Source organism: Oncorhynchus mykiss, chromosome 8 (assembly GCF_013265735.2).
Source record: "Oncorhynchus mykiss isolate Arlee chromosome 8, USDA_OmykA_1.1, whole genome shotgun sequence".
Classification (NCBI taxonomy): domain Eukaryota; kingdom Metazoa; phylum Chordata; class Actinopteri; order Salmoniformes; family Salmonidae; genus Oncorhynchus; species Oncorhynchus mykiss.
The window spans coordinates 79221386-79247272 of NC_048572.1; the positions used below are offsets into that span (position 1 = coordinate 79221386).

At 54.8% G+C, this 25887-nt stretch overlaps 1 protein-coding gene across 2 annotated transcripts in view; it reads left to right on the plus strand.

Moving 5' to 3' along the window:
- The window catches only part of ncana (neurocan a), a 136728-nt gene that overhangs the window by 10659 nt on the left and 100182 nt on the right, over positions 1–25887 (plus strand). The gene's annotated exons all lie outside the window — the stretch shown is intronic.

Here is a 25887-nt window from a genome sequence, read left to right on the forward strand (position 1 = left end):
AAGTGAGAACCAGCAAAATGTCCTCACTTCTCTGAATTTTAGTTGGATTACTATTCTTGTGAGGACTTCAAGGGCCTCATTTACCAATCATGCATAGGCACAAATCTATGCGTAAACCATGCGTGGGCTCATTTCCACACAAAGTGGGAGATTTATCAAAATGAACGTTTGCTTGAGAGTGTGCGTGGATTTACGCACAGCCATGACCATGCGTATGCACAGTGCCAAGTGGTGGAATAAAGCGTAGCATAGTGACTGGGGGAAATGTAATGTTGAATATGTGTGAAACTGGGAGAGTAATAATAACACATTTCAGTGTATTTCCATTGTGAATTCGTACAAAATACTGCATCTTGACAGGCCTATAGGCCTTGATGTCCTATAATGTATTAGTTAATTAGTTAAATTAGAAGCAGTAGTGAAAGTGAAACCATTGTTAAAATACTATAAAATAATTAGATAATGGGAAATCTAATGAGCCATCGCTGATCTTGCTCTGTTGGAAAATTTGGCACAAGCTGCATTTTTAGAGACAGGTGGGACTTTTTTTCTGAAAGTACTGATTGAATCCTCAGATATCGTTTCCCACGCCAATCTTATAGGATATTTGCGATGATTTAAAACCTCTTAAGGATTGGACCCTTTTTTAAAGTTTTTGCCTAAAATTACATACCCAAATCTAACTGCCTGTAGCTCAGGACCTGAAGCAAGGATATGCATATTCTTGATACCATTTGAAAGGAAACACGTTGAAGTTTGTGGAATGTTAAATTAATGTAAGAGAATATAACACATTAGATCTGGTAAATGATAATACAAAGAAAAAAAAGCATGTGTTTAAAAAAACAAACATTTGTACCATCATCTTTGAAATGCAAGAGAAAGGCCATAATGTATTATTCCAGTCCAGGCGCAATTTAGATTTTGGCCACTAGATGTCATCAGTGTATGTGCAACGGTTGAGACTGATCCAATGAACCATTGTATTTCTGTTCAAAATGTTGTATCAAGACTGCCCAAATGTGCCTAATTGGTTTATTAATACATTTTCAAGTCCATAACTGTGCACTCTCCTCGCGGGGGACCCACCGATCCTGTAGAGGTTTTAAGACCTACTTTGAAAAGGCAAACACGTACCATTTCGGTGCACATCCAATTGCTATCCACCCTCAGGTTTTTGGCAACAGGCACTTTTTAGTTGGAGCTTGCCGATCGGCATCTCACAGCCCTCAATGAGCGGATGTGTTGGATGCAATTATCAGCAATATGAAGTTACATTCAATTTCAATACACCATCGCACAACAGGTTCAATTCAATGGGAGTTTATTTACCATCAATGGGTTCTCAAATCCGAACGGAGCAACAGTTGATACCCAGATCGCTATAAAAGAACCATCCCAAAACGAGTTCAACTACGTGAACAGAAAAGGCTTCCGCTCTATGTGTGAGGAATAGGTTATGTGATGAGCAAAAGATGCTGCTGAATGTGGTGGCCAGGAGGAACACATGACTAGTTCATTCTGCAGAACAGCAATGTTGGCAATGTTGAAGTATATTTGCCATTGCAACTTGAATTGTCTCAATGGTCGCGAAAGCATACCTTACAATTATTTGAGAACATAGACCAGTTGACAAATTATTACAAACAGTAACCAGCCAAGCAGAAGCGTTACAAAACTGAAATAGAGATCAAATTCATCCCTTACCTTTGATGATCTTCATATGGTTGCACTCAGAAGACATTCATTTACTCAATAAATGTTCCTTTTGTTCGATAAAGTCTCTTTATATCCAAAAACCTCCTTTTTGTTTGCGCGTTTTCTTCAGTAATCCACAGGCTCAAACGCAGTCAAAACAGGCAGACAACAAATCCAAATTGTATCCGTAAAGTTCATAGAAACATGTCAAACGATGTGTATATTCAATCCTCAGGTTGTAATAATATTTCAACCGGACAAAAACGTTGTCAATATAAAAGGAAAACAAGAAATGGGATTGAGTGGGTTATGGTTGATAGGGTGACAACAGTCTGGTGGGACAGAGAGTGGGTTATGGTTGATAGGGTGACAACAGTCTGAAGGGACAGAGAGTGGGTTATGGTTGATAGGGTGACAACAGTCTGGTGGGACAGAGAGTGGGTTATGGTTGATAGGGTGACAACAGTCTGAAGGGACAGAGAGTGGGTTATGGTTGATAGGGTGACAACAGTCTGGTGGGACAGAGAGTGGTTTATGGTTGGTAGGCTGACAACAGTCTGGTGGGACAGAGAGTGGTTTATGGTTGATAGGGTGACAACAGTCTGGAGGGACAGAGAGTGGGTTATGATTGGTAGGCTGACAACAGTCTGGAGGGACAGAGAGTGGTTTATGGTTGGTAGGCTGACAACAGTCTGGTGGGACAGAGAGTGGTTTATGGTTGATAGGGTGACAACAGTCTGGAGGGACAGAGAGTGGTTTATGGTTGATAGGGTGACAACAGTCTGGAGGGACAGAGAGTGGGTTATGGTTGGTAGGCTGACAACAGTCTGGAGGGACAGAGAGTGGTTTATGGTTGGTAGGGTGACAACAGTCTGGTGGGACAGAGAGTGGGTTATGGTTGATAGGGTGACAACAGTCTGGAGGGACAGAGAGTGGGTTATGGTTGGTAGGCTGACAACAGTCTGGAGGGACAGAGAGTGGTTTATGGTTGGTAGGCTGACAACAGTCTGGTGGGACAGAGAGTGGTTTATGGTTGATAGGGTGACAACAGTCTGGTGGGACAGAGAGTGGGTTATGGTTGATAGGGTGACAACAGTCTGGTGGGACAGAGAGTGGTTTATGGTTGGTAGGCTGACAACAGTCTGGAGGGACAGAGAGTGGTTTATGGTTGGTAGGTTGACAACAGTCTAGAGGGACAGAGAGTGGGTTATGGTTGGTAGGTTGACAACAGTCTGGAGGGACAGAGAGTGGTTTATGGTTGGTAGGCTGACAACAGTCTGGAGGGACAGAGAGTGGTTTATGGTTGGTAGGCTGACAACAGTCTGGAGGGACAGAGAGTGGGTTATGGTTGGTAGGCTGACAACAGTCTGGAGGGACAGAGAGTGGTTTATGGTTGGTAGGCTGACAACAGTCTGGAGGGACAGAGAGTGGGTTATGGTTGGTAGGCTGACAACAGTCTGGAGGGACAGAGAGTGGGTTATGGTTGGTAGGTTGACAACAGTCTGGTGGGACAGAGAGTGGTTTATGGTTGGTAGGCTGACAACAGTCTGGAGGGACAGAGAGTGGTTTATGGTTGGTAGGCTGACAACAGTCTGGAGGGACAGAGAGTGGGTTATGGTTGGTAGGTTGACAACAGTCTGGAGCATGGGTGTCAAACTCTGGCTGGGTAATTATATTTGGCCCGCGAGACAATACCAAATTACTACTAGAGCTGGCCCGCCGGTATTATACAGCGCATTCACCACTAATACTACGAATCCCATAATGCTCTGCTGTTTTCGCGCGCCAATCAGGACAGGACCCAGAAACGCTCTCTCCTCTGTGACAGTAGTCATAGCAACATAGACGCTACAACTGTCAGCGAGCTAACCCTTCCCAAAAATGGCGAAAAGAAAGGCAGAAAACAGGAGCTTTCTGGACAAGTGGGAGGCAGAATATCTGTTTACATATGTAAAAGACAAACCTGTTTGTCTTGTTTGTGGAGTCAACGTGGCTGTAAGTAAGGAGTACAACATTAGACAACACTATGAAACGAAACACCATGACAAATACAAGGACCTGGACATGACTCAAATGAGCCAGAAAGTAGAGGAGATGAAAATAAGTTTGGTTTCACAACAGAATATGTTTAAAAAAGCCACATCACAAAGCGAGGCTGCTGTAAAGGCTAGTTATATAGTGGCAGCAGAGATCGCAAAATCAGCCCGGCCCTTTAATGAGGGAGAGTTGAAAAAGTGCATGATGAGGGTTTGTGACCTCGTATGCCCAGAGAAAAAACAAGCATTTTCAAACATGAGCCTGAGCAGGAACACAGTAGCTGATCGCACATGTGATCTTGCCACCAATCTGTATGACCAGCTGATGGAAAAGGGAAAAGATTTTGTTGCGTTCTCCCTCGCTGTGGATGAGAGCTGCGACGCATCTGATACTGCTCAGCTGTCAGTCTTCATCCGTGGAGTGGACTCAAATCTGTGCGTTACGGAGGAGCTATTAGGATTAAAATCAATGCATGGCACAACCACAGGAAAGGAAATCTTTGAGGAGGTTTCCAAATGTGTAACTGAATTAAAGCTGCCGTGGGATAAACTCGTTGGATTAACGACAGATGGTGCGCCAGCGATGTGCGGTAAAAAGAGTGGACTGGTGGGCATGGTTCGGGAGAAGATGCGGGAAGAGAACTGTGCAGGTGAGCTAACTGTTTACCACTGCATCATACATCAGGAAGCACTGTGTGCCAAAGCCCTAAAGATGGAACATGTTATGACCACAGTAACACAGGTAGTTAACTTTATAAGAGCCAAAGGTCTAAATCACCGGCAGTTTAAATCTTTTCTGGAGGAGTGTGGTTCGGAATACGCAGACGTGCCGTATCACACAGAGGTGAGATGGCTAAGCAGAGGAAAAGTACTGAACAGATGTTTCGAGCTGCGTGAATAAATATGTCAATTCCTGGAAACCAAAGGGAAGGATACAGCAGAGCTCCGGGAGCAAAAGTTCCTGTGTGAGCTGGCCTTTCTCTGTGACATCTCGAGCCATCTCGATGCGCTGAACCTGCAGCTTCAGGGGCGGGGGCGCATCATCACAGACATGTACGCTGCAGTGAGGGCCTTCAAAACTAAACTGTGCCTGTGGGAGAATCAGATGCTGCAAGGAAACCCTTGCCATTTTCCCTGCTGCCAATCCATAAAAGCGCAGATCTCTACCGCCGTGTTCCCATGCGCACAGTTTGCTGAAAAACTCAGTGTTCTCGCCGCTGAGTTTAGCCGGCGATTTGCCGACTTCGATGCCCAGAAATGCAAGTTTGAATTGCTTAGTAATCCCTTCGTAGTTGATGTGGAAAATGCACCAACCAACATCCAAATGGAGCTGATTGAACTCCAGTGCAACGACACGCTGAAGTCAAAGTATGATGCTGTGGGCGCCGCACAGTTTCCACGGTTCATCCCTGACACAATGCCTCAGCTCCGCACCCAAGCTGCTCAGATGCTCTCCATGTTCGGCAGCACTTATCTATGCAAGCAACTTTTCTCCTCGATGAAGATGACCAAAACAACTCACAGGAGACGTCTGACTGATGAACATCTTCGCTCGATACTGAGGATTTCTTCAGCTCAGAGCTTGAGCCCAGACATTGATGAACTAGCATCCAAGAAGAGATGCCAGGTATCTGGCTTGGGCACATCAGATTACAATTAGTGTGCAATAATTAACGTTTTCTTTATGCACTTTTTCTTGCTACAAGGCATGGGCTTGAATGGTTGATTGATTTATTATCATTTTATTTGTAAAATTATTAGCCAGTGGAAAAAGTTTATTTTGGTATTTAAATCAGAAGGCTGCAAATAGAAAAGAGGCATACAATTTTTATTTAAATTTGATTTATTTAATAAATGAATGCCATTGATGTGTTTTTTCATTTGAAATTCGATTTTGCATGTCTCCACTATTAAATTATATATTGTATGGTAATAAGCGATGCTTGTTCCATATTCAATGTTAAAGCAAAACTTGTTTGGGTCCATATTAAAAGGTTAATTTGTTCAATGTTGGCCCGTGACTTTGTTCAGGTTTTACATTTTGGCCCACTGGGTATTTGAGTTTGACACCCCTGGTCTGGAGGGACAGAGAGTGGTTTATGGATGGTAGGCTAGTACTGTCTGATTAAGTAGACCTACAGTAGATGGCTTGCTCTATAGCTACTACCATCTGTCATGGTTATGTTCTGGACAGTAACCTCAATATTGTGGTGCTGACCGCTGCATGGTCCCAGGCCATTTGCTCCAATAATCAAGCCTAATGGAAATCAATTCCTATGTTCCCTACCTGCAATTGATGCCGTTAAAAAAAGGTTGCCTAGCTACGAGGTCTCTTTTACACATCATTTTGTCAAACTGTCTCTCTTTGTCCTAAACCTTCATTATTTCTCTTATCTTTCTTTGTTTCCCTGCTCGCTCTGTCTTTGTCATGCTGTCCTTCTCTCCCTCCCTATCATACCATACACTCTTAGAAAAAACAAGGTGCTATCTAGAACCTTAAAGGGTTCCTCGGCTGTCCCGATAGGAGAACCCTTTGAAGAACCCTTGTTTGTTCCAGGTAGAACCCTTTTGGGTTCCATGTGGAATCCTCTCCCCTCCTCTCCTCTAATCCCCTCCCCTCCCCGCCCCTCCACTCCTCTCCTCTCCCCATCCCTCCCCTTCCATCCCCTCCTCTCCTCACCACTGGGTCCTATCTTACCTAAAGCTTTCAGTCTCTTTCTCCTCCTCGTGTCACAGCTGCAGCATTTTCATGAGTCATTAGCTGCTTAGAGTGTGATTATTCATCAGACTTATTCAACACACATGTGCAGGCAAACACAAACTACAATACCTGGGGGACCAGGAAGAGAATAACGTCTGATTCAGCTCAATTTGCTTTTCTGGTAGAACTTTTTCAGAAGAGGAATTTGAATGAGCGGTTGGAGGGGCAAAGTTATTTTCTGATAATATCTTCAGCAATTATTCTGTAGTTCTCTATCTACTTCCCACCCCTTACCAATATATTAGTATCTGTCTTTTCTGTTATTATGCCACAACACCATGTTGATCCTATATAACATACAAAACAATGCTATTGCAAATGATAAAGTAATGCCTAACTACAGCCCATTGCCTACACAAGACTATGGCACCAATCATGTTCTGATCCTTGAATACAGAGTATAGCTATTGAAACACATTCACAGTGTCAAAGCTCAAGACAACCCATGAGGCACGGCACCAGTCCACACAGTATCATAGCAATGTACCTAGTATTATACCAGGCTACCATCCATGACAGCCTGTCCATTTTTAAAGGCCTTTTGAAGTTTCTCTTCTCTCTTTTTTCTCTTCTCTTCTCTTATCCTCTTTTCTTTCTTTCCTTCTCTTTTCTTCTCTCTTCTCTCTTCTCCTCTCTTCTCTCTCCTATCTTCTCCTCTTTTCTCTCTCCTCTCTTCTCTTCTCCTCTCTTCCCTTCTCTCCTCTCTTCTCTCTCCTCTCTTCGCTTCTCCTCTCTTCTCCTCTCTTCCCTTCTCTCCTCTTCACTTACCTCTTCTCCTCTCTCCTCTGTCTGTCCATCATCTGGAGCCCTTACTCACTCTGTCGTTCCCCTCCTTTGTCACTCCAGAGGTAATTGATTTTCTCTTTTCTCCTCTCTTCTCTCTTCTCACTTCTCTCTTCTCTCTTCTCGCTTCTCTCTTCTCTTCTCTTCTCTTCTCTTCTCTTCTCTTCTCTTCTCTTCTCTTCTCTTCTCTTCTCTTCTCTTCTCTTCCCTTGTCTTCCCCTCTCTTTCCCTCTCTTCCCCTCTTCCCCTCTCTTTCCCTTCTCTTCTCTTCTCTTCTCTTCCGTTCTCTTCTCTTCTCTTCTCTTCCGTTCTCTTCTCTTCTCTTCTCTTCTCTTCCGTTCTCTTCTCTTCTCTTCTCTTCCCTTCTCTTCTCTTCTCTTCTCTTCTCTTCTCTTCCCCTCTCTTTCCTTCTCTCTTCTCTTCTCTTCTCCTCTCCTCTCCTCTCCTCTCCTCTCCTCTCCTCTCCTCTCCTCTCCTCTCCTCTCCTCTCCTCTCCTCTCTTCTCTTCTCTTCTTCTCTCTTCTCTTCTTCTCTCTTCTCTTCTCCTCTCTGTTGTTCCCCTCCTCCGTCTCTGTCGTTCCCCTCCTCTGTCATTCCCCTCCTCCGTCACTGTCGTTCTCCTCCTCCGTCACTGTCGTTCCCCTCCTCTGTCATTCCCCTTCTCCGTCACTGTCGTTCCCCTCCTCCTTCTCTGCTGTTCCCCTCCTCCGTCACTCTGTTGTTCCCCTCCTCCGTCACGGTCGTGCCCCTCTTCCGTCACTGTCGTTCCCCTCCTCCGTCACTCTGTCGTTCCCCTCCTCCGTCATTCTGTCATTCTCCTCCTCCGTCACTCTGTTTTTCCCCTCCTCCGTCACTGTCGTTCCCCTCCTCCGTCTCTGTCGTTCCCCTCCTCTGTCGTTCCCCTCCTCTGTCGTTCCCCTCCTCTGTCGTTCCCCTCCTCTATCGTTCCCCTCCTCCGTCACTGTCATTCCCATCCTCCGTCACTGTCGTTCCCCTCCTCTGTCGTTCCCCTCCTCCCTCACTCTGTTGTTCCCCTCCTCCGTCACTCTGTCGTTCCCCTCCTCCGTCTCTCTCGTTCCCCTCCTCCGTCTCTGTCGTTCCCCTCCTCTGTCACTGTCGTTCCCCTCCTCCGTCACTGTCGGTCCCCTCCTCCGTCTCTGTCGTTCCCCTCCTCTGTCACTGTCGTTCCCCTCCTCCATCACTGTCGTTCCCCTCCTCCGTCTCTGTCGTTCCCCTCCTCTGTCAATCCCCTCCTCCGTCACTGTCGTTCTCCTCCTCCGTCTCTGTCGTTCCCCTCCTCTGTCGTTCCCCTCCTCTGTCGTTCCCCTCCTCTGTCGTTCCCCTCCTCTATCGTTCCCCTCCTCCGTCACTGTCATTCCCATCCTCCGTCACTGTCGTTCCCCTCCTCTGTCGTTCCCCTCCTCCCTCACTCTGTTGTTCCCCTCCTCCGTCACTCTGTCGTTCCCCTCCTCCGTCTCTCTCGTTCCCCTCCTCCGTCTCTGTCGTTCCCCTCCTCTGTCACTGTCGTTCCCCTCCTCCGTCACTGTCGGTCCCCTTCTCCGTCTCTGTCGTTCCCCTCCTCTGTCACTGTCGTTCCCCTCCTCCATCACTGTCGTTCCCCTCCTCCGTCTCTGTCGTTCCCCTCCTCTGTCAATCCCCTCCTCCGTCACTGTCGTTCTCCTCCTCCGTCACTGTCGTTCCCCTCCTCTGTCATTCCCCTTCTCCGTCACTGTCGTTCCCCTCCTCCTTCTCTGTCGTTCCCCTCCTCCCTCACTCTGTCGTTCCCCTCCTCCCTCACTCTGTTGTTCCCCTCCTCCGTCTCTGTTGTTCCCCTCCTCCCTCACTCTGTCGTTCCCCTCCTCCCTCACTCTGTTGTTCCCCTCCTCCGTCTCTGTTGTTCCACTCCTCTGTCGTTCCTCTCCTCCCTCACTCTGTCGTTCCCCTCCTCCTTCTCTGTCGTTCCCCTCCTCCCTCACTCTGTCGTTCCCCTCCTCCCTCACTCTGTTGTTCCCCTCCTCCGTCTCTGTTGTTCCCCTCCTCGGTCAATCTGTTGTTCCCCTCCTCCGTCTCTGTCGTTCCCCTCCTCCGTCACTGTCGTTCCCCTACTCCGTCTCTGTCGTTCCCGTCCTCTGTCGTTCCCCTCCTCCGTCACTGTTGTTCCCCTCCTCCGTCTCTTTCGTCCCCTCTTCCGTCTCTGTCGTTCCCATCCTCCGTCACTGTCGTTCCCCTCCTCCGTCTCTGTCGCTCCCCTCCTCCGCCACTGTCGTTCCCCTCCTCTGTCTCTGTCGTTCCCCTCCTCCGTCACTGTCGTTCCCCTCCTCCGTCTCTGTCGTTCCCCTCCTTCTCTTCTCTTCTCTTCTCTTCTCTTCTCTTCTCTTCTCTTCTCTTCTCTTCTCTTCTCTTCTCTTCTCTTCCGTTCTCTTCTCTTCTCTTCCCTTCTCTTCTCTTCTCTTCTCTTCCCCTCTCTTTCCTTCTCTCTTCTCTTCTCTTCTCTTCTCCTCTCTTCTCCTCTCCTCTCCTCTCCTCTCCTCTCCTCTCCTCTCCTCTCCTCTCCTCTCCTCTCCTCTCCTCTCTTCTCTTCTCTTCTTCTCTCTTCTCTTCTTCTCTCTTCTCTTCTCCTCTCTGTTGTTCCCCTCCTCCGTCTCTGTCGTTCCCCTCCTCTGTCATTCCCCTCCTCCGTCACTGTCGTTCTCCTCCTCCGTCACTGTCGTTCCCCTCCTCTGTCATTCCCCATCTCCGTCACTGTCGTTCCCCTCCTCCTTCTCTGCTGTTCCCCTCCTCCGTCACTCTGTTGTTCCCCTCCTCCGTCACGGTCGTGCCCCTCTTCCGTCACTTTCGTTCCCCTCCTCCGTCACTCTGTCGTTCCCCTTCTCCGTTATTCTGTCATTCCCCTCCTCCGTCACTCTGTTTTTCCCCTCCTCCGTCACTGTCGTTCCCCTCCTCCGTCACTGTCGTTCCCCTCCTCCGTCTCTGTCGTTCCCCTCCTCTGTCGTTCCCCTCCTCTGTCGTTCCCCTCCCCTATCGTTCCCCTCCTCCGTCACTGTCATTCCCATCCTCCGTCACTGTCGTTCCCCTCCTCTGTCGTTCCCCTCCTCCCTCACTCTGTCGTTCCCCTCCTCCCTCACTCTGTCGTTCCCCTCCTCCCTCACTCTGTTGTTCCCCTCCTCCGTCTCTGTTGTTCCCCTCCTCGGTCAATCTGTCGTTCCCCTCCTCCGTCACTGTCGTTCCCCTACTCCGTCTCTGTCGTTCCCCTCCTCTGTCGTTCCCCTCCTCCGTCACTGTCGTTCCCCTCCTCCGTCTCTTTCGTCCCCTCTTCCGTCTCTGTCGTTCCCATCCTCCGTCACTGTCGTTCCCCTCCTCCGTCTCTGTCGCTCCCCTCCTCCGCCACTGTCGTTCCCCTCCTCTGTCTCTGTCGTTCCCCTCCTCCGTCACTGTCGTTCCCCTCCTCCGTCTCTGTCGTTCCCCTCCTTCTCTTCTCTTCTCTTCTCTTCTCTTCTCTTCTCTTCTCTTCTCTTCTCTTCTCCTCTCCTCTCCTCTCCTCTCCTCTCCTCTCCTCTCTTCTCTTCTCTTCTTCTCTCTTCTCTTCTTCTCTCTTCTCTTCTCCTCTCTGTTGTTCCCCTCCTCCGTCTCTGTCGTTCCCCTCCTCTGTCATTCCCCTCCTCCGTCACTGTCGTTCTCCTCCTCCGTCACTGTCGTTCCCCTCCTCTGTCATTCCCCATCTCCGTCACTCTGTCGTTCCCCTTCTCCGTTATTCTGTCATTCCCCTCCTCCGTCACTCTGTTTTTCCCCTCCTCCGTCACTGTCGTTCCCCTCCTCCGTCACTGTCGTTCCCCTCCTCCGTCTCTGTCGTTCCCCTCCTCTGTCGTTCCCCTCCTCTGTCGTTCCCCTCCCCTATCGTTCCCCTCCTCCGTCACTGTCATTCCCATCCTCCGTCACTGTCGTTCCCCTCCTCTGTCGTTCCCCTCCTCCCTCACTCTGTTGTTCCCCTCCTCCGTCACTCTGTCGTTCCCCTCCTCCGTCTCTCTCGTTCCCCTCCTCCGTCTCTGTCGTTCCCCTCCTCTGTCACTGTCGTTCCCCTCCTCCGTCACTGTCGGTCCCCTCCTCCGTCTCTGTCGTTCCCCTCCTCTGTCACTGTCGTTCCCCTCCTCCATCACTGTCGTTCCCCTCCTCCGTCTCTGTCGTTCCCCTCCTCTGTCATTCCCCTCCTCCGTCACTGTCGTTCTCCTCCTCCGTCACTGTCGTTCCCCTCCTCTGTCATTCCCCTTCTCCGTCACTGTCGTTCCCCTCCTCCTTCTCTGTCGTTCCCCTCCTCCCTCACTCTGTCGTTCCCCTCCTCCCTCACTCTGTTGTTCCCCTCCTCCGTCTCTGTTGTTCCCCTCCTCCCTCACTCTGTCGTTCCCCTCCTCCCTCACTCTGTTGTTCCCCTCCTCCGTCTCTGTTGTTCCACTCCTCTGTCGTTCCCCTCCTCCCTCACTCTGTCGTTCCCCTCCTCCTTCTCTGTCGTTCCCCTCCTCCCTCACTCTGTCGTTCCCCTCCTCCCTCACTCTGTTGTTCCTCTCCTCCGTCTCTGTTGTTCCCCTCCTCGGTCACTCTGTTGTTCCCCTCCTCCGTCTCTGTCGTTCCCCTCCTCCGTCACTGTCGTTCCCCTCCTCCGTCTCTGTCGTTCCCCTACTCTGTCGTTCCCCTCCTCCGTCACTGTCGTTCCCCTCCTCCGTCTCTTTCGTCCCCTCCTCCGTCTCTGTCGTTCCCATCCTCCGTCACTGTCGTTCCCCTCCTCCGTCTCTGTCGTTCCACTCCTCCGCCACTCTCGTTCCCCTCCTCTGTCTCTGTCGTTCCCCTCCTCCGTCACTGTCGTTCCCCTCCTCCGTCTCTGTCGTTCCCTCCTTCTCTTCTCTTCTCTTCTCTTCTATTCTCTTCGCTTCTCTTCTCTTCTCTTCTCTTCTCTTCTCTTCCGTTCTCTTCTCTTCTCTTCTCTTCCCTTCTCTTCTCTTCTCTTCTCTTCCCCTCTCTTTCCTTCTCTCTTCTCTTCTCTTCTCCTCTCCTCTCCTCTCCTCTCCTCTCCTCTCCTCTCCTCTCCTCTCCTCTCCTCTCTTCTCTTCTTCTCTCTTCTCTTCTCCTCTCTGTTGTTCCCCTCCTCCGTCTCTGTCGTTCCCCTCCTCTGTCATTCCCCTCCTCCGTCACTGTCGTTCTCCTCCTCCGTCACTGTCGTTCCCCTCCTCTGTCATTCCCCTTCTCCGTCACTGTCGTTCCCCTCCTCCTTCTCTGCTGTTCCCCTCCTCCGTCACTCTGTTGTTCCCCTCCTCCGTCACGGTCGTGCCCCTCTTCCGTCACGGTCGTTCCCCTCCTCCGTCACTCTGTCGTTCCCCTTCTCCGTCATTCTGTCATTCCCCTCCTCCGTCACGCTGTCGTTGCCCTCCTCCGTCACTGTCGTTCTTCTCCTCCGTCTCTGTCGTTCCCCTCCTCTGTCGTTCCCCTCCTCTGTCGTTCCTCTCCTCTATCGTTCCCCTCCTCCGTCACTGTCATTCCCATCCTCCGTCACTGTCGTTCCCCTCCTCTGTCGTTCCCCTCCTCCCTCACTCTGTTGTTCCCCTCCTCCGTCACTCTGTCGTTCCCCTCCTCCGTCTCTCTCGTTCCCCTCCTCCGTCTCTGTCGTTCCCCTCCTCTGTCACTGTCGTTCCCCTCCTCCGTCACTGTCGGTCCCCTCCTCCGTCTCTGTCGTTCCCCTCCTCTGTCACTGTCGTTCCCCTCCTCCATCACTGTCGTTCCCCTCCTCCGTCTCTGTCGTTCCCCTCCTCTGTCATTCCCCTCCTCCGTCACTGTCGTTCTCCTCCTCCGTCACTGTCGTTCCCCTCCTCTGTCATTCCCCTTCTCCGTCACTGTCGTTCCCCTCCTCCTTTTCTGTCGTTCCCCTCCTCCTTCACTCTGTCGTTCCCCTCCTCCCTCACTCTGTTGTTCCCCTCCTCCGTCTCTGTTGTTCCCCTCCTCCCTCACTCTGTCGTTCCCCTCCTCCCTCACTCTGTTGTTCCCCTCCTCCGTCTCTGTTGTTCCACTCCTCTGTCGTTCCCCTCCTCCCTCACTCTGTCGTTCCCCTCCTCCTTCTCTGTCGTTCCCCTCCTCCCTCACTCTGTCGTTCCCCTCCTCCCTCACTCTGTTGTTCCCCTCCTCCGTCTCTGTTGTTCCCCTCCTCCCTCACTCTGTCGTTCCCCTCCTCCCTCACTCTGTTGTTCCCCTCCTCCGTCTCTGTTGTTCCACTCCTCTGTCGTTCCCCTCCTCCCTCACTCTGTCGTTCCCCTCCTCCTTCTCTGTCGTTCCCCTCCTCCCTCACTCTGTCGTTCCCCTCCTCCCTCACTCTGTTGTTCCCCTCCTCCGTCTCTGTTGTTCCCCTCCTCGGTCAATCTGTTGTTCCCCTCCTCCGTCTCTGTCGTTCCCCTCCTCCGTCACTGTCGTTCCCCTACTCCGTCTCTGTCGTTCCCCTCCTCTGTCGTTCCCCTCCTCCGTCACTGTCGTTCCCCTCCTCCGTCTCTTTCGTCCCCTCTTCCGTCTCTGTCGTTCCCATCCTCCGTCACTGTCGTTCCCCTCCTCCGTCTCTGTCGCTCCCCTCCTCCGCCACTGTCGTTCCCCTCCTCTGTCTCTGTCGTTCCCCTCCTCCGTCACTGTCGTTCCCCTCCTCCGTCTCTGTCGTTCCCCTCCTTCTCTTCTCTTCTCTTCTCTTCTCTTCTCTTCTCTTCTCTTCTCTTCTCTTCCGTTCTCTTCTCTTCTCTTCCCTTCTCTTCTCTTCTCTTCTCTTCCCCTCTCTTTCCTTCTCTCTTCTCTTCTCTTCTCTTCTCTTCTCTTCTCTTCTCTTCTCTTCTCTTCTCTTCTCTTCTCTTCTCCTCTCCTCTCCTCTCCTCTCCTCTCCTCTCCTCTCTTCTCTTCTCTTCTTCTCTCTTCTCTTCTTCTCTCTTCTCTTCTCCTCTCTGTTGTTCCCCTCCTCCGTCTCTGTCGTTCCCCTCCTCTGTCATTCCCCTCCTCCGTCACTGTCGTTCTCCTCCTCCGTCACTGTCGTTCCCCTCCTCTGTCATTCCCCATCTCCGTCACTGTCGTTCCCCTCCTCCTTCTCTGCTGTTCCCCTCCTCCGTCACTCTGTTGTTCCCCTCCTCCGTCACGGTCGTGCCCCTCTTCCGTCACTTTCGTTCCCCTCCTCCGTCACTCTGTCGTTCCCCTTCTCCGTTATTCTGTCATTCCCCTCCTCCGTCACTCTGTTTTTCCCCTCCTCCGTCACTGTCGTTCCCCTCCTCCGTCACTGTCGTTCCCCTCCTCCGTCTCTGTCGTTCCCCTCCTCTGTCGTTCCCCTCCTCTGTCGTTCCCCTCCCCTATCGTTCCCCTCCTCCGTCACTGTCATTCCCATCCTCCGTCACTGTCGTTCCCCTCCTCTGTCGTTCCCCTCCTCCCTCACTCTGTCACTGTCGTTCCCCTCCTCCGTCACTGTCTGTCCCCTCCTCCGTCTCTGTTGTTCCCCTCCTCTGTCACTGTCGTTCCCCTCCTCCATCACTGTCGTTCCCCTCCTCCGTCTCTGTCGTTCCCCTCCTCTGTCATTCCCCTCCTCCGTCACTGTCGTTCTCCTCCTCCGTCACTGTCGTTCCCCTCCTCTGTCATTCCCCTTCTCCGTCACTGTCGTTCCCCTCCTCCTTTTCTGTCGTTCCCCTCCTCCTTCACTCTGTCGTTCCCCTCCTCCCTCACTCTGTTGTTCCCCTCCTCCGTCTCTGTTGTTCCCCTCCTCCCTCACTCTGTCGTTCCCCTCCTCCCTCACTCTGTTGTTCCCCTCCTCCGTCTCTGTTGTTCCACTCCTCCCTCACTCTGTCGTTCCCCTCCTCCTTCTCTGTCGTTCCCCTCCTCCCTCACTCTGTCGTTCCCCTCCTCCCTCACTCTGTTGTTCCTCTCCTCCGTCTCTGTTGTTCCCCTCCTCCGTCACTGTCGTTCCCCTAATCCGTCTCTGTCGTTCCCCTCCTCTGTCGTTCCCCTCCTCCGTCACTGTCGTTCCCCTCCTCCGTCTCTTTCGTCCCCTTCTCCGTCTCTGTCGTTCCCATCCTCCGTCACTGTCGTTCCCCTCCTCCGTCTCTGTCGTTCCCCTCCTCCGTCTCTGTCGTTCCCCTCCTCCGCCACTGTCGTTCCCCTCCTCTGTCTCTGTCGTTCCCCTCCTCCGTCACTGTCGTTCCCCTCCTCCGTCTCTGTCGTTCCCCTCCTCCGTCTCTGTCGTTCCCCTCCTCCGTCACTGTCGTTCCCCTCCTCCGTCTCTGTCGTTCCCCTCCTCCGTCTCTGTCGTTCCCCTCCTCTGTTGTTCCCCTCCTCCGTCACTCTGTCGTTCCCCTCCTCCATCTCTCTCGTTCCCCTCCTCCTTCTCTGTCGTTCCCCTCCTCTGTCACTGTCGTTCCCCTCCTCTGTCACTGTCGTTCCCCTCCTCCGTCACTGTCGGTCCCTTCCTCCGTCTCTGTCGTTCCCCTCCTCTGTCACTGTCGTTCCCCTCCTCCATCACTGTCGTTCCCCTCCTCCGTCTCTGTCGTTCCCCTCCTCTGTCATTCCCCTCCTCCGTCACTGTCGTTCTCCTCCTCCGTCACTGTCGTTCCCCTCCTCTGTCATTCCCCTTCTCCGTCACTGTCGTTCCCCTCCTCCTTCTCTGTCGTTCCCCTCCTCCCTCACTCTGTCGTTCCCCTCCTCCCTCACTCTGTTGTTCCCCTCCTCCGTCTCTGTTGTTCCCCTCCTCCCTCACTCTGTCGTTCCCCTCCTCCCTCACTCTGTTGTTCCCCTCCTCCGTCTCTGTTGTTCCACTCCTCTGTCGTTCCCCTTCTCCCTCACTCTGTCGTTCCCCTCCTCCTTCTCTGTCGTTCCCCTCCTCCCTCACTCTGTCGTTCCCCTCCTCCCTCACTCTGTTGTTCCCCTCCTCCGTCTCTGTTTTTCCCCTCCTCGGTCACTCTGTTGTTCCCCTCCTCCGTCTCTGTCGTTCCCCTCCTCCGTCACTGTCGTTCCCCTCCTCCGTCTCTGTCGTTCCCCTCCTCTGTCGTTCCCCTCCTCCGTCACTGTCATTCCCCTCCTCCGTCTCTGTCGTTCCCATCCTCCGTCACTGTCGTTCCCCTCCTCCGTCTCTGTCGTTCCACTCCTCCGCCACTGTCGTTCCCCTCCTCTGTCTCTGTCGTTCCCCTCCTCCGTCACTGTCGTTCCCCTCCTCCGTCTCTGTCGTTCCCATCCTCCGTCTCTGTCGTTCCCCTCCTCCGTCACTCCTCCGTCTCTGTCGTTCCCCTCCTCTGTCGTTCCCCTCCTCTGTTGTTACCCTCTTCCGTCACTCTGTCGTTCCCCTCCTCCATCACTGTCGTTCCCCTCCTCCGTCACTCTGTCGTTCCCCTCCTCCATCACTCTGTCGTTCCCCTCCTACGTCTCTGTCATTCCCCTCCTCCGTCTCTGTCGTTCCCCTCCTCCGTCACTGTCGTTCCCCTCCTCCGTCTCTGTTGTTCCCCTCCTCCGTAACTCTGTCGTTCCCCTCCACCGTCACTCTGTTTTTCCCCTCCTCCGTCACTCTGTCGTTCCCCTCCTCCGTCACTCTGTCGTTCCCCTCCTCCGTCACTCTGTCGTTACCCTCCTCCGCCTCTGTCGGTCTCCTCCTCCGTCGTTCCCCTCCTCCGTCACTCTGTCGTTCCCCTCCTCCGTCTCTGTCGTTCCCCTCCTCCGTCTCTGTCGTTCCCCTCCTCTGTCACTGTCGTTCCCCTCCTCCATCACTGTCGTTCCCCTCCTCCGTCTCTGTCGTTCCCCTCCTCTGTCATTCCCCTCCTCCGTCACTGTCGTTCTCCTCCTCCGTCACTGTCGTTCCCCTCCTCTGTCATTCCCCTTCTCCGTCACTGTCGTTCCCCTCCTCCTTCTCTGTCGTTCCCCTCCTCCCTCACTCTGTCGTTCCCCTCCTCCCTCACTCTGTTGTTCCCCTCACTCTGTCGTTCCCCTCCTCCCTCACTCTGTTGTTCCCCTCCTCCGTCTCTGTTGTTCCACTCCTCTGTCGTTCCCCTCCTCCCTCACTCTGTCGTTCCCCTCCTCCTTCTCTGTCGTTCCCCTCCTCCCTCACTCTGTCGTTCCCCTCCTCCCTCACTCTGTTGTTCCCCTCCTCCGTCTCTGTTTTTCCCCTCCTCGGTCACTCTGTTGTTCCCCTCCTCCGTCTCTGTCGTTCCCCTCCTCCGTCACTGTCGTTCCCCTACTCCGTCTCTGTCGTTCCCCTCCTCTGTCGTTCCCCTCCTCCGTCACTGTCATTCCCCTCCTCCGTCTCTGTCGTTCCCATCCTCTGTCACTGTCGTTCCCCTCCTCCGTCTCTGTCGTTCCCCTCCTCCGCCACTGTCGTTCCCCTCCTCTGTCTCTGTCGTTCCCCTCCTCCGTCACTGTCGTTCCCCTCCTCCGTCTCTGTCGTTCCCCTCCTCCGTCTCTGTCATTCCCCTCCTCCGTCACTCCTCCGTCTCTGTCGTTCCCCTCCTCTGTCGTTCCCCTCCTCTGTTGTTACCCTCTTCCGTCACTCTGTCGTTCCCCTCCTCCATCACTGTCGTTCCCCTCCTCCGTCACTCTGTCGTTCCCCTCCTCCATCACTCTGTCGTTCCCCTCCTCCGTCACTCTATCGTTCCCCTCCTCCGTCGTTCCCCTCCTCCGTCACTCTGTCGTTCCCCTCCTCCGTCTCTGTCATTCCCCTCCTCCGTCTCTGTCGTTCCCCTCCTCCGTCACTGTCGTTCCCCTCCTCCGTCTCTGTTGTTCCCCTCCTCCGTAACTCTGTCGTTCCCCTCCACCGTCACTCTGTTTTTCCCCTCCTCCGTCACTCTGTCGTTCCCCTCCTCCGTCACTCTGTCGCTCCCCTCCTCCGTCTCTGTCGTTCCCGTCCTTCGTCTCTGTCGATCCCCTCTTCCGTCATCACTCTGTCGTTCCCCTCCTCCGTCTCTGTCGATCCCCTCTTCCGTCACTCTGTCATTCCCCTCCTCCGTCTCTGTTGTTCCCCTCTTCCGTCTCTGTTGTTCCCCTCTTCCGTCACTCTGTCGTTCCCCTCCTCCGCCTCTGTCGGTCTCCTCCTCCGTCGTTCCCCTCCTCCGTCACTCTGTCGTTCCCCTCCTCCGTCTCTGTCGTTCCCCTCCTCCGTCTCTGTCGTTCCCCTCCTCTGTCACTGTCGTTCCCCTCCTCCGTCACTGTCGGTCCCCTCCTCCGTCTCTGTCGTTCCCCTCCTCTGTCACTGTCGTTCCCCTCCTCCGTCACTGTCGTTCCCCTCCTCCGTCTCTGTCGTTCCCCTCCTCTGTCACTGTCGTTCCCCTCCTCCGTCACTGTCGGTCCCCTCCTCCGTCTCTGTCGTTCCCCTCCTCTGTCACTGTCGTTCTCCTCCTCCGTCACTGTCGTTCCCCTCCTCTGCCATTCCCCTCCTCCATCACTGTCGTTCCCCTCCTCCGTCACTGTCGGTCCCCTCCTCCGTCTCTGTCGTTCCCCTCCTCTGTCACTGTCGTTCCCCTCCTCCGTCACTGTCGTTCCCCTCCTCCGTCTCTGTCGTTCCCCTCCTCTGTCATTCCCCTCCTCCGTCACTGTCGTTCTCCTCCTCCGTCACTGTCGTTCCCCTCCTCTGCCATTCCCCTCCTCCGTCACTGTCGTTCCCCTCCTCCGTCACTGTCGGTCCCCTCCTCCGTCTCTGTCGTTCCCCTCCTTTGTCACTGTCGTTCCCCTCCTCAGTCACTGTCGTTCCCCTCCTCCGTCTCTGTCGTTCCCCTCCTCTGTCATTCCCCTCCTCCGTCACTGTCGTTCTCCTCCTCCGTCACTGTCGTTCCCCTCCTCTGTCATTCCCCTCCTCCCTCACTCTGTTGTTCCCCTCCTCCGTCTCTGTTGTTCCCCTCCTCCCTCACTCTGTCGTTCCCCTCCTCCCTCACTCTGTTGTTCCCCTCCTCCGTCTCTGTTGTTCCCCTCCTCCCTCACTCTGTCGTTCCCCTCCTCCCTCAATCTGTTGTTCCCCTCCTCCGTCTCTGTTGTTCCCCTCCTCTGTCACTCTGTTGTTCCCCTCCTCCGTCTCTGTCGTTCCCCTCCTCCGTCACTGTCGTTCCCCTCCTCTGTCATTTCCCTCCTCCGTCTCTGTCGTTCCCCTCCTCTGTCGTTCCCCTCCTCCGTCACTGTCGTTCCCCTCCTTCGTATTTTTCGTCCCCTCCTCCGTCTCTGTCGTTCGCCTCCTCCGTCTCTGTCGTTCCCCTCCTCCATCACTCTGTCGTTCCCCTCCTCCGTCACTCTATCGTTCCCCTCCTCCGTCACTCTGTCGCTCCCCTCCTCCGTCTCTGTCGTTCCCGTCCTCCGTCTCTGTCGATCCCCTCTTCCGTCATCACTCTGTCGTTCCCCTCCTCCGTCTCTGTCGATCCCCTTTTCCGTCACTCTGTCATTCCCCTCCTCCGTCTCTGTTGTTCCCCTCTTCCGTCTCTGTTGTTCCCCTCTTCCGTCACTCTGTCGTTCCCCTCCTCCGTCACTCTATCGTTCCCCTCCTCCGTCACTCTGTCGTTCCCCTCCTCCGTCACTGTCGTTACCCTCTTCCGTCTCTGTTGTTCCCCTCCTCCGTCTCTGTCGTTCCCCTCCTCTGTCGTTCCCCTCCTCCGTCACTGTCGTTCCCCTCCTTCGTATTTTTCGTCCCCTTCTCCGTCTCTGTCGTTCCCCTCCTCCGTCTCTGTCGTTCCCCTCCTCCATCACTCTGTCGTTCCCCTCCTCCGTCACTCTATCGTTCCCCTCCTCCGTCACTCTGTCGTTCCCCTCCTCCGTCACTGTCGTTCCCCTCCTCCGTCTCTGTTGTTCCCCTCCTCCGTAACTCTGTCGTTACCCTCCTCCCTCACTCTGTTGTTCCCCTCCTCCGTCTCTGTTGTTCCCCTCCTCCCTCACTCTGTCGTTCCCCTCCTCCCTCACTCTGTTGTTCCCCTCCTCCGTCTCTGTTGTTCCCCTCCTCTGTCGTTCCCCTCCTCCCTCACTCTGTCGTCCCCCTCCTCCTTCTCTGTCGTTCCCCTCCTCCCTCACTCTGTCGTTCCCCTCCTCCCTCAATCTGTTGTTCCCCTCCTCCGTCTCTGTTGTTCCCCTCCTCTGTCACTCTGTTGTTCCCCTCCTCCGTCTCTGTCGTTCCCCTCCTCCGTCACTGTCGTTCCCCTCCTCCGTCTCTGTCGTTCCCCTCCTCTGTCGTTCCCCTCCTCCGTCACTGTCGTTCCCCTCCTTCGTATTTTTCGTCCCCTCCTCCGTCTCTGTCGTTCCCCTCCTCCGTCTGTCGTTCCCCTCCTCCATCACTCTGTCGTTCCCCTCCTCCGTCACTCTATCGTTCCCCTCCTCTGTCACTCTGTCGTTCCCCTCCTCCGTCACTGTCGTTACCCTCTTCCGTCACTCTGTCGTTCCCCTCCTCCGTCTCTGTCGTTCCCCTCCTCCGTCACTGTCGTTCCCCTCCTCCGTCACTCTGTCGCTCCCCTCCTCCGTCTCTATCGTTCCCCTCCTCCGTCTCTGTCGTTCCCCTCCTCCGTCACTGTCGTTCCCCTCCTCCGTCTCTGTTGTTCCCCTCCTACGTAACTCTGTCGTTCACCTCCTCCGTCTCTGTCGTTCCCCTCCTCCGTCACTGTCGTTCCCCTCCTCCGTCTCTGTTGTTCCCCTCCTCCGTAACTCTGTCGTTCCCCTCCACCGTCACTCTGTTTTTCCCCTCCTCCGTCACTCTGTCGTTCCCCTCCTCCGTCACTCTGTCGTTCGCCTCCTCCGTCTCTGTCGTTACCCTCCTCCATCACTCTGTCGTTCCCCTCCTCCGTCACTCTATCGTTCCCCTCCTCCGTCACTCTGTCGCTCCCCTCCTCCGTCTCTTTCGTTCCCGTCCTCCGTCTCTGTCGATCCCCTCTTCCGTCATCACTCTGTCGTTCCCCTCCTCCGTCTCTGTCGATCCCTTCTTCCGTCACTCTGTCATTCCCCTCCTCCGTCTCTGTTGTTCCCATCTTCCGTCTCTGTTGTTCCCCTCTTCCGTCTCTGTTGTTCCCCTCTTCCGTCACTCTGTCGTTCCCGTCCTCCGCCTCTGTCGGTCTCCTCCTCCGTCGTTCCCCTCCTCCGTCACTCTATCGTTCCCCTCCTCCGTCACTCTGTCGCTCCCCTCCTCCGTCTCTGTCGTTCCCGTCCTCCGTCTCTGTCGATCCCCTCTTCCGTCATCACTCTGTCGTTCCCCTCCTCCGTCTCTGTCGATCCCCTTTTCCGTCACTCTGTCATTCCCCTCCTCCGTCTCTGTTGTTCCCCTCTTCCGTCTCTGTTGTTCCCCTCTTCCGTCACTCTGTCGTTCCCCTCCTCCGTCACTCTATCGTTCCCCTCCTCCGTCACTCTGTCGTTCCCCTCCTCCGTCACTGTCGTTACCCTCTTCCGTCTCTGTTGTTCCCCTCCTCCGTCTCTGTCGTTCCCCTCCTCTGTCGTTCCCCTCCTCCGTCACTGTCGTTCCCCTCCTTCGTATTTTTCGGCCCCTTCTCCGTCTCTGTCGTTCCCCTCCTCCGTCTCTGTTGTTCCCCTCCTCCATCACTCTGTCGTTCCCCTCCTCCGTCACTCTATCGTTCCCCTCCTCCGTCACTCTGTCGTTCCCCTCCTCCGTCACTGTCGTTCCCCTCCTCCGTCTCTGTTGTTCCCCTCCTCCCTCACTCTGTCGTTACCCTCCTCCCTCACTCTGTTGTTCCCCTCCTCCGTCTCTGTTGTTCCCCTCCTCCCTCACTCTGTCGTTCCCCTCCTCCCTCACTCTGTTGTTCCCCTCCTCCGTCTCTGTTGTTCCCCTCCTCTGTCGTTCCCCTCCTCCCTCACTCTGTCGTCCCCCTCCTCCTTCTCTGTCGTTCCCCTCCTCCCTCACTCTGTCGTTCCCCTCCTCCCTCAATCTGTTGTTCCCCTCCTCCGTCTCTGTTGTTCCCCTCCTCTGTCACTCTGTTGTTCCCCTCCTCCGTCTCTGTCGTTCCCCTCCTCCGTCACTGTCGTTCCCCTCCTCCGTCTCTGTCGTTCCCCTCCTCTGTCGTTCCCCTCCTCCGTCACTGTCGTTCCCCTCCTTCGTATTTTTCGTCCCCTCCTCCGTCTCTGTCGTTCCCCTCCTCCGTCTGTCGTTCCCCTCCTCCATCACTCTGTCGTTCCCCTCCTCCGTCACTCTATCGTTCCCCTCCTCTGTCACTCTGTCGTTCCCCTCCTCCGTCACTGTCGTTACCCTCTTCCGTCACTCTGTCGTTCCCCTCCTCCGTCTCTGTCGTTCCCCTCCTCCGTCACTGTCGTTCCCCTCCTCCGTCACTCTGTCGCTCCCCTCCTCCGTCTCTATCGTTCCCCTCCTCCGTCTCTGTCGTTCCCCTCCTCCGTCACTGTCGTTCCCCTCCTCCGTCTCTGTTGTTCCCCTCCTACGTAACTCTGTCGTTCACCTCCTCCGTCTCTGTCGTTCCCCTCCTCCGTCACTGTCGTTCCCCTCCTCCGTCTCTGTTGTTCCCCTCCTCCGTAACTCTGTCGTTCCCCTCCACCGTCACTCTGTTTTTCCCCTCCTCCGTCACTCTGTCGTTCCCCTCCTCCGTCACTCTGTCGTTCGCCTCCTCCGTCTCTGTCGTTACCCTCCTCCATCACTCTGTCGTTCCCCTCCTCCGTCACTCTATCGTTCCCCTCCTCCGTCACTCTGTCGCTCCCCTCCTCCGTCTCTTTCGTTCCCGTCCTCCGTCTCTGTCGATCCCCTCTTCCGTCATCACTCTGTCGTTCCCCTCCTCCGTCTCTGTCGATCCCTTCTTCCGTCACTCTGTCATTCCCCTCCTCCGTCTCTGTTGTTCCCATCTTCCGTCTCTGTTGTTCCCCTCTTCCGTCTCTGTTGTTCCCCTCTTCCGTCACTCTGTCGTTCCCGTCCTCCGCCTCTGTCGGTCTCCTCCTCCGTCGTTCCCCTCCTCCGTCACTCTGTCGTTCCCCTCCTCCGTCTCTGTCGTTCCCCTCCTCCGTCTCTGTCGTTCCCCTCCTCTGTGACTGTCGCTCCCCTCCTCCGTCACTGTCGGTCCCCTCCTCCGTCTCTGTCGTTCCCCTCCTCTGTCACTGTCGTTCCCCTCCTCCGTCACTGTCGTTCCCCTCCTCCGTCTTTGTCGTTCCCCTCCTCTGTCATTCCCCTCCTCCGTCACTGTCGTTCTCCTCCTCCGTCACTGTCGTTCCCCTCCTCCGTCTTTGTCGTTCCCCTCCTCTGTCGTTCCCCTCCTCCATCACTGTCGTTCCCCTCCTCTGCCATTCCCCTCCTCCGTCACTGTCGTTCCCCTCCTCTGTCACTGTCGTTCCCCTCCTCCGTCACTGTCGTTCCCCTCCTCCGTCTCTGTCGTTCCCCTCCTCTGTCATTCCCCTCCTCCGTCACTGTTGTTCTCCTCCTCCGTCACTGTCGTTTCCCTCCTCTGCCATTCCCCTCCTCCGTCACTGTCGTTCCCCTCCTCCGTCACTGTCGGTCCCCTCCTCCGTCTCTGTCGTTCCCCTCCTCTGTCACTGTCGTTCCCCTCCTCCGTCTCTGTCGTTCCCCTCCTCTGTCATTCCCCTCCTCCGTCACTGTCGTTCTCCTCCTCCGTCACTGTCGTTCCCCTCCTCTGTCATTCCCCTCCTCCCTCACTCTGTCGTTCGCCTCCTCCCTCACTCTGTTGTTCCCCTCCTCCGTCTCTGTTGTTCCCCTCCTCCCTCACTCTGTCATTCCCCTCCTCCCTCACTCTGTTGTTCCCCTCCTCCGTCTCTGTTGTTCCCCTCCTCTGTCGTTCCCCTCCTCCCTCACTCTGTCGTCCCCCTCCTCCTTCTCTGTTGTTCCCCTCCTCCCTCACTCTGTCGTTCCCCTCCTCCCTCACTCTGTTGTTCCCCTCCTCCGTCTCTGTTGTTCCCCTCCTCTGTCACTCTGTTGTTCCCCTCCTCCGTCTCTGTCGTTCCCCTCCTCTGTCATTCCCCTCCTCCGTCTCTGTCGTTCCCCTCCTCTGTCGTTCCCCTCCTCCGTCACTGTCGTTCCCCTCCTTCGTCTCTTTCGTCCCCTCCTCTGTCTCTGTCGTTCCCCTCCTCCCTCACTCTGTCGTCCCCCTCCTCCTTCTCTGTCGTTCCCCTCCTCCCTCACTCTGTCGTTCCCCTCCTCCCTCACTCTGTTGTTCCCCTCCTCCGTCTCTGTTGTTCCCCTCCTCTGTCACTCTGTTGTTCTCCTCCTCCGTCACTGTCGTTTCCCTCCTCTGCCATTCCCCTCCTCCGTCACTGTCGTTCCCCTCCTCCGTCACTGTCGGTCCCCTCCTCCGTCTCTGTCGTTCCCCTCCTCTGTCACTGTCGTTCCCCTCCTCCGTCTCTGTCGTTCCCCTCCTCTGTCATTAACCCTCCTCCGTCACTGTCGTTCTCCTCCTCCGTCACTGTCGTTCCCCTCCTCTGTCATTCCCCTCCTCCCTCACTCTGTCGTTCGCCTCCTCCCTCACTCTGTTGTTCCCCTCCTCCGTCTCTGTTGTTCCCCTCCTCCCTCACTCTGTCATTCCCCTCCTCCCTCACTCTGTTGTTCCCCTCCTCCGTCTCTGTTGTTCCCCTCCTCTGTCGTTCCCCTCCTCCCTCACTCTGTCGTCCCCCTCCTCCTTCTCTGTCGTTCCCCTCCTCCCTCACTCTGTCGTTCCCCTCCTCCCTCACTCTGTCGTTCCCCTCCTCCGTCTCTGTTGTTCCCCTCCTCTGTCACTCTGTTGTTCCCCTCCTCCGTCTCTGTCGTTCCCCTCCTCTGTCATTCCCCTCCTCCGTCTCTGTCGTTCCCCTCCTCTGTCGTTCCCCTCCTCCGTCACTGTCGTTCCCCTCCTTCGTCTCTTTCGTCCCCTCCTCTGTCTCTGTCGTTCCCCTCCTCCGTCTCTGTCGATCCCCTCCGTCATCACTCTGTCGTTCCCCTCCTCCGTCTATGTCGATCCCCTCTTCCGTCACTCTGTCGTTCCCCTCTTTCGTCTCTGTCGATCCCCTCTTCCGTCACTCTGTTGTTCCCCTCCTCCGTCACTCTGTCTTTCCCCTCCTCTGTCGTTCCCCTCATTCTTCTCTGTCGTTCCCCTCCTCTGTCACTCTGTCGTTCCCCTCCTCCGTCTCTGTCGTTCCCCTCCTCCGTCTCTGTCGTTCCCCTCCTCTGCCACTGTCGTTCCCCTTCTCCGTCACTCTGTCATTCCCCTACTCTGTAGTTCCCCTCCTCTGTAGTTCCCCTCCTCTATCACTCCGTCATTCCCCTACTCTGTAGTTCCCCTCCTCTGTAGTTCCCCTCCTCTATCACTCTGTCATTCCCCTACTCTGTAGTTCCCCTCCTCTGTAGTTCCCCTCCTCTATCACTCTGTCATTTCCCTACTCTGTAGTTCCCCTCCTCTGTAGTTACCCTACTCTGTAGTTCCCCTGCTCTGTCGTTCCCCTCCTCCATCACTGTCGTTCCCCTCCTCTGTCGTTCCTCTCATCCGTCTCTGTCTTTCCCCTCCTCTGTCGTTCCCCTCCTCTGTCACTGGCGTTCCCCTTCTCCGTCACTCTGTCGTTCCCCTCCTCCGTCTCTGTCGTTCTCCTCCTCTGCCACTGTCGTTCCCCTTCTCCGTCACTGTCGTTCCCCTCCTCCACCGTTCCCCTCCTCCTTCTCTGTCGATCCCCTCCTCCGTCATCACTCTG